At 36.9% G+C, this 7,668-nt stretch overlaps 2 pseudogenes; one reads left to right on the forward strand and one right to left on the reverse strand.

The window, feature by feature from the left end:
• Positions 1-1,207: 1,207 nt before the first annotated feature.
• Positions 1,208-1,328, reverse strand: LOC135051774 (5S ribosomal RNA; annotated as a pseudogene).
• A 1,873-nt stretch (positions 1,329-3,201) lies between these two features.
• On the forward strand, positions 3,202-3,322 carry LOC135051775 (5S ribosomal RNA; annotated as a pseudogene).
• Positions 3,323-7,668: the final 4,346 nt, after the last annotated feature.

Raw genomic sequence — 7,668 nt, forward strand, 5'->3', positions numbered from 1 at the left:
TACTGCCTCACAGCACTGAGGTCATGGGCATAGCCCTAACTGTGCAGAGTTTGTATATTCTGCCCATACTTGTTTTGGTTTCCTCCGGGTACTCCGGTTTCCTCCCACAATCCAAAAATATACTGGTAGTTTAATTGGATCCCAACAAAAATTAACCCTAGTATGAATGTGTGCATGTGTACATGTGGTAGGGAATATTCAGAAGATTGTAAGCTCCACTGGGGCAGGGACCGATGTGAATGGCCAAATATTCACTGTAAAGCGCTGCGGAATATGTTTGCACTATATAAATAACTGGTAATAAATAAATAATTAATAATAATAACACTGTCAAAAGCTACTTGAAATAATTATCTCATTAAATTTTCCATGAAAAATATTTCTTGTTACACTGGCAGCATTTGGACTAAAGTCTGTCCTGTCATATCTCAACCCCACCACACAACAATGATGTGGTAGTTCTGGAGTGGTGGGAAAAAATTTATAAATAAATAAAAAGTAAACTAATGCTTATGTTTATATTAGACTGGGGCTACTAGTTTCCCCTTTAGATGTTATTGTAATATACAGGTACCCTAGCCCAGCAATGAATTAGAGGAGCCTGACCTAATTAAAATGCAGTGGATTATTATTCATTACACTTATTAACACAAATATACCAAGGGTTTTATCTAGGGTCTACTGTATATATATATATATATATATATATATATATACATTCAGTCTTCATACTGAATGTTTGATATCCTATGCTTACTGTATATAGTACAAATATGGTGTGAACTTTGAAAAGAAGAAAGAAGACTCTTTTTGGGAAGCACTCATATACAGATAATATTGTACGACTCAATCGCAAAAAAAAAAAATTAGCTAGCTAAAATACAAAATTTTTATTAATTCTCATTAAAAAATGATTATTGGGGAGTTCAAAAATGGCGCCAGTATATATTTAAATAGTGAGTTTGCGAAAATATGGGGAATGATGTACAGAATACAAGGTACAAATACCTAATTCTGGCCGAGATGGGTATATCCAGCTGTGGATCAGTCTATGATTATAGGTTGCTCATTTGTTGAAAAAATGACCGTCATTTGTAAACTGCTTTATATCCCAATTGGGAATTTTGATCCTAGCAGATAATTGAATCATAGGTCATAACCGAGACATGAGATAGTGCTCTATTAATAGTGACAGGTGGGCGGCAAATATTTGCAGTACCAGGGTGTTCCTTAGTAGTCTCCTATCCAAGTACTTAACCCGGCCCTCCACTGCTTGGCTTCCAAGATCAGATGAGATTGGGCATCTCCAGCGGGGTATGACCGCAGACCTTATGCTCACCCTTGTCACGCTGTGTCCAAAATTGGGCACAGATAAGAGCCAACTATTGTTATATGAGCCACAAGTTTGAGAGAAACACAGCTGGTTTGATATGAAAAAGAAGGGGGGATTTCCTATCACAAATGATAAGGTATACTTAAAGATTAAATACCCATCTAAATAATCAGGGCTTAAGTCGTCGCAGTATACATAGGGAAAAGACCTCTATGTTGCATAATTAACACATGCATATAAATCTGACATTGAATAAATGATATTATTATAATCATGCAAAAGAAGGGAACCTCCAAATTTGGTCTCCAAAGCCACAGATTGCATACGAGGTTACACTATAAATTCTGAAAATCACCTGAGCAATGAAAAAATACAATTTCTCAAAAACCAACAGCGAGTTAGTATTAACTGAGTTGACACAGTATATATTCATATGCAGTGTAAAGGAAAAGAAAGAAGGCGTTTTGTTTTGGTTTTTAAATGGGGTCCAAGGTTTAACAGATGTATCCACATCTGCTTTTTTGATAAAGATATGGACCCCAATGCAGTTTGGTACTTATTCCTTTACTGTTTGATAATTAGTGTCACTCAATTTTGTATAGCAGTCTGTGTAGCTTATAAGTAGGATTTTGATAAATACCTGTCCATGCGCTGATGCATAAATATTGGATATCCAAACCTGATATACAATTTTTTGGTTTTAGATCCTACTTGTTTAGAGAGGAAGATCCTGATGTCTGGAAGGTGCCGGCCGCGTCCGCCCGCGTCTGCCCACGTTGGGCTTGTTACCGGGCTCCGGCCGCACTGTGCTTCCTGTTGTCCTGGTTCCCTAGGCGACGGACTTAGCCGAGAGCGGCTCGTTGCGGTCACGTGTGCGCACCACGTGATCGTCTCTCCTGATGTACGTTTCGCATAAAGCTTGGTCACAGGGCGTCAGTGACCAAGCTTTATGCGAAACGTACATCAGGAGAGACGATCACGTGGTGCGCACACGTGACCGCAACGAGCCGCTCTCGGCTAAGTCCGTCGCCTAGGGAACCAGGACAACAGGAAGCACAGTGCGGCCGGAGCCCGGTAACAAGCCCAACGTGGGCAGACGCGGGCGGACGCGGCCGGCACCTTCCAGACATCAGGATCTTCCTCTCTAAACAAGTAGGATCTAAAACCAAAAAATTGTATATCAGGTTTGGATATCCAATATTTATGCATCAGCGCATGGACAGGTATTTATCAAAATCCTACTTATAAGCTACACAGACTGCTATACAAAATTGAGTGACACTAATTATCAAACAGTAAAGGAATAAGTACCAAACTGCATTGGGGTCCATATCTTTATCAAAAAAGCAGATGTGGATACATCTGTTAAACCTTGGACCCCATTTAAAAACCAAAACAAAACGCCTTCTTTCTTTTCCTTTACACTGCATATGAATATATACTGTGTCAACTCAGTTAATACTAACTCGCTGTTGGTTTTTGAGAAATTGTATTTTTTCATTGCTCAGGTGATTTTCAGAATTTATAGTGTAACCTCGTATGCAATCTGTGGCTTTGGAGACCAAATTTGGAGGTTCCCTTCTTTTGCATGATTATAATAATATCATTTATTCAATGTCAGATTTATATGCATGTGTTAATTATGCAACATAGAGGTCTTTTCCCTATGTATACTGCGACGACTTAAGCCCTGATTATTTAGATGGGTATTTAATCTTTAAGTATACCTTATCATTTGTGATAGGAAATCCCCCCTTCTTTTTCATATCAAACCAGCTGTGTTTCTCTCAAACTTGTGGCTCATATAACAATAGTTGGCTCTTATCTGTGCCCAATTTTGGACACAGCGTGACAAGGGTGAGCATAAGGTCTGCGGTCATACCCCGCTGGAGATGCCCAATCTCATCTGATCTTGGAAGCCAAGCAGTGGAGGGCCGGGTTAAGTACTTGGATAGGAGACTACTAAGGAACACCCTGGTACTGCAAATATTTGCCGCCCACCTGTCACTATTAATAGAGCACTATCTCATGTCTCGGTTATGACCTATGATTCAATTATCTGCTAGGATCAAAATTCCCAATTGGGATATAAAGCAGTTTACAAATGACGGTCATTTTTTCAACAAATGAGCAACCTATAATCATAGACTGATCCACAGCTGGATATACCCATCTCGGCCAGAATTAGGTATTTGTACCTTGTATTCTGTACATCATTCCCCATATTTTCGCAAAGTCACTATTTAAATATATACTGGCGCCATTTTTGAACTCCCCAATAATCATTTTTTAATGAGAATTAATAAAAATTTTGTATTTTAGCTAGCTAATTTTTTTTTTTTTTTTTTGCGATTGAGTCGTACAATATTATCTGTATATGAGTGCTTCCCAAAAAGAGTCTTCTTTCTTCTTTTCAAAGTTCACACCATGTTTAACTGACTCGGGGGAGCACCACTGATGGGTAGTCTTTTGATACAAAAAGGAATGTGTTGCCGTACGTATCTGCTCCCCGAAATAAGGATTTGAACCCTAAATTTTATTATCAGTACTTACAGATAACTATCATTATACATATACACCATAAGACCAGTGCGGTTTCCAATCTTTGTCTTTCAAATATAGTACAAATATGTCAGAACCAGAATTTAGATATACCATAAAAGATTTGTTGAGATTTTTTTTTTTAAAGTCACAAGCAAATGTAAAAACAGATAATGAAATTTATTTAGAATCCCTGTGTTCTCACCAGGAGAAGCTGGTAATTAGAGAGATGAAGTTAAAATGGGAGATTACATCTAAAGTATTTAGATTCATTTTGATATGTTGAGAATCCCTAGGGTGCTCAGGCTACATACAAATCCTATGTTTGGTAATGAATGGGTTGAGTTCAAAGAAAACTGGTATAGCATTTAAGATGCATGTTCTTTGGAGCTAATGAAATTAATTGTCTTGGAGCAAAAACTAGAACATTCTGAGTTAGATAATAAAATGGTTTCTCTTACTGATAAGATTGAGCCAATTAAGGAATTTAGACTCTAGAGCAGGCATGTCCAAAATGCGGACCTCCAGCTGTTGTGAAACTACATATCCCAGCATGCCCTTGCACAGTTTTGCTGTCAGAGTATGCTAAAGCTGTGTCAGGGCATTCTGGGATGTGTAGTTTCTCAACAGCTGGAGGGCCGCAGTTTGGACATGCCTGCTCTAGAGTCACAAATATGGAGAAGGATCTTATTGAGACCAAGGTCAATAAATTCAAATAGGATGTACTTGATTATAAATATAAGCAAAAGAGGAGAAAATAATGGAATGAGGATAAGACAAACTGGAAAAAGGCATCATAAAAAAGGCGCATTTTTCAAAGAAAAGGGAATAGAGATAGAAACTATAGCATACAGAGAAATACGGGGAAACATAAAAAAACTGTACCTGTGTGCAAGCATGCTTTTAGCATGGAAAATGGGAAAGTAAGTTTACTTATGACAATATATATAATACATTTTCATTTTTTTAAATGTAGTATTATTTCATTAATTTTCTTTAACATAAACATATCAATAATAGAAAATACACAAACATCACAAAGAAACAAAATACATACAAACACTTATTATAACAATACAATTTTAGCCTAACACATTAATATCTCTTAAAATAATTCATTGTTTGCTGTTTTTAATCTATAATTATAACTACATAATCCACAGCGACCACTCACATAGATATAAATATATTCCTTATATTCAGAGTGCACAATGCCTTTAAAGTGTCTGTCTATCACTCTAACATCTCAAGTGTATCAATACCAATTAATTATTTCTACCTATATTAGTTTTATTCTGATTATATGTTTTAATTTACTTAAATTTCACAAGCTGTTCTACCCATTCTTCATACTGGAGTTTCTGATTTTCATGGTTGTAAATATAAATGAGTGTGAAAAATTTGGTAAATCTAGAGAGATGTAAATTTGAGACATCTTAATGTAAGTAAATATGTATCCATGGTTCCTGGCATTACCCGAGGAGCACCCGTAGCAGATACGGTAGAAAGGGACAGGACCATTTTTGTAGTTTATTAAATTCCACACACTGGAGGTGCAATTCAAATTTTGATCTGATTGTCCATTTGTGCATTATCGTTCACACAATGCAAGCCACGCATTGGTAATGACGTCATTATGTCAAGCCTCTTTTCATCCCCTTCAAGGCAGTTTTTTAAAAATTCTAATTATGCAGTTTTCCTATTTCCCACCTTCAGAATACCTACAGTATGTTAAATTTCATCATGCTAATAAATTGGGAAATAAGAGAATTAGTGATGAGTCAGTGAGTGAGGCCTTTCAAGTTTTTGTAATTTATTAAATTCTACACACTGGAGGTGCAATCCAAATTTTGATCCAATTGTCCATTTGAGAGTTATCATTCCCGCAACACAAGCCATGCCACCGTAATGAAGTCATCATGTCAACCCCCTTTCCATCCCCTTAGGGCAGGTTTATTAAAATTCAAATCACGTAATTTTCATACTTACCACCTGAAGAATATATATGTTAAATTTCAGCATCCTAACATATTGGGAAGTAAGAGAATTAGTGATGAGTCAGTCAGTGAGTGAGTGAGAGAGTGAGTGAGAGCTCTCACATAAATATACAGTAGATATAGATTAAATGTAAAAGATTCCTTAATGCATTATTGAATATATAGTGGATATAACCATAGTATTTCTATTCCAATAAAATGATAGTGAAGGATTTAGATCACAATCATTACCTGTTTAGCCAATTATATGTGCAATTAAATATATTGCGCTGCTTCCTTAAAGACAGGCCCCTTGCCAATATGGACCTTTGATTAAGATACGTTTTTTGTAATATACATTAAACACTAAGTAACACTAAGTAACACTAAGATCAAATAAATAATAAAAAAATAAAATCTAAATATTAAAATCAATTTACACTAAGCAATTAATCAAACCACTCATATTCATTGTAACTATTTAATTAAAATGGACATACAAAAGCATTCACTTAAATAGACACATAATAAATATAATTAAGATAAATAATCATAAGTGACTAAGGGGCAGGTGTGAACCACTTTATAATCCTAAAAGACACCACATTTGTACATTAAAAATACGCTGTCATCATTTAAGCAGTGCAATCTTTCTTGTTTTGTTTAGATACTAAGATCGCATTGCCATTACTAAGGCAACGCAATTCTACTAGTCTCAGTATACAGGACAGAATTGCTGAGGAAACATTGATCGTCCTATCGCTAACTGCGCCCCCACTGACGCGATCAAGTGATGCGCACAATGACATGGCGCATTCAAATAGAGGCCTGGAATGCATCCAGGAAGCGAGATGTCCGCTTCTTGAGAGCAAACGGCTTATTAAGCACGTTTATGCATCACAGTGCCGCACACTGACCACCAGTCAAGTTTTTAAAGTTATAGTAGTAAAAAGAAACTTAACACAAATTAAAAAAAAACAATATATAAATAGATATTAATGGTTATTTATACAATAAGTCCAACATTGAACTGGATATGATGTAATCAACAAGGGGTTTAAACAGAGGGTCACAGACATCTTCGTTCAATTCACACCTGAACTGCAGACTGAACAGAGCTGATACAATACTATTGGTAAGCATATGGTACACGCTTCCTTTATATTAAATCCTATTATTGCTAGCAGCACTAACATATTTGATTGTTAATTAGATATCTATAGGATATTGGGACAAATTACTAAAAGATCTTCAAGTATAATTTTTTAAAGACAAAGACAGTCCCAAGTAAGTATACATATATATCATCTGATTTTTTCCAATTTAATTAATTATTAAGGTCAACTAATTTAAATACGGGTGGTCTTCAGTATGCCGGCTGTCGGGATCCCGGCGCACAGTATACCGGCACCGGAATCCTGACAACCCGCATACCGACACTTATTCTCCCTCATGGGGGTCCACGACCCACCTGTAGGGAGAATAAAATAGCGTGGCGTGCGTAGCGCGCCACCGTGCCCGCAGCGTGGCGAGTGCAGCGAGCCCGCAAGGGGCTCATTTGCGCTCGCCACACTGTCGGTAAGCCGGCGGTCGGGCTTCCGGAGCCAGTATGCTGGTCGCCAGGAGCCCGACCGCCGGCATACCATACCACACCCTTTAAATACAAATACTACAGTTGAACTTATGCTGTCTTAAATGTAGGAGCCTATACAGTATGAACTTAGGCTAAAATCCATCTTTCGGAAGAAATTAAATAAGATCACTATATAGTATAGTAAGTAATAAATAATAACAACAACTGGTATTCACTACTTTTCA

The sequence above is a fragment of the Pseudophryne corroboree genome, chromosome 2 (genome assembly GCF_028390025.1).
Source record: "Pseudophryne corroboree isolate aPseCor3 chromosome 2, aPseCor3.hap2, whole genome shotgun sequence".
In the NCBI taxonomy this organism is placed as follows: domain Eukaryota; kingdom Metazoa; phylum Chordata; class Amphibia; order Anura; family Myobatrachidae; genus Pseudophryne; species Pseudophryne corroboree.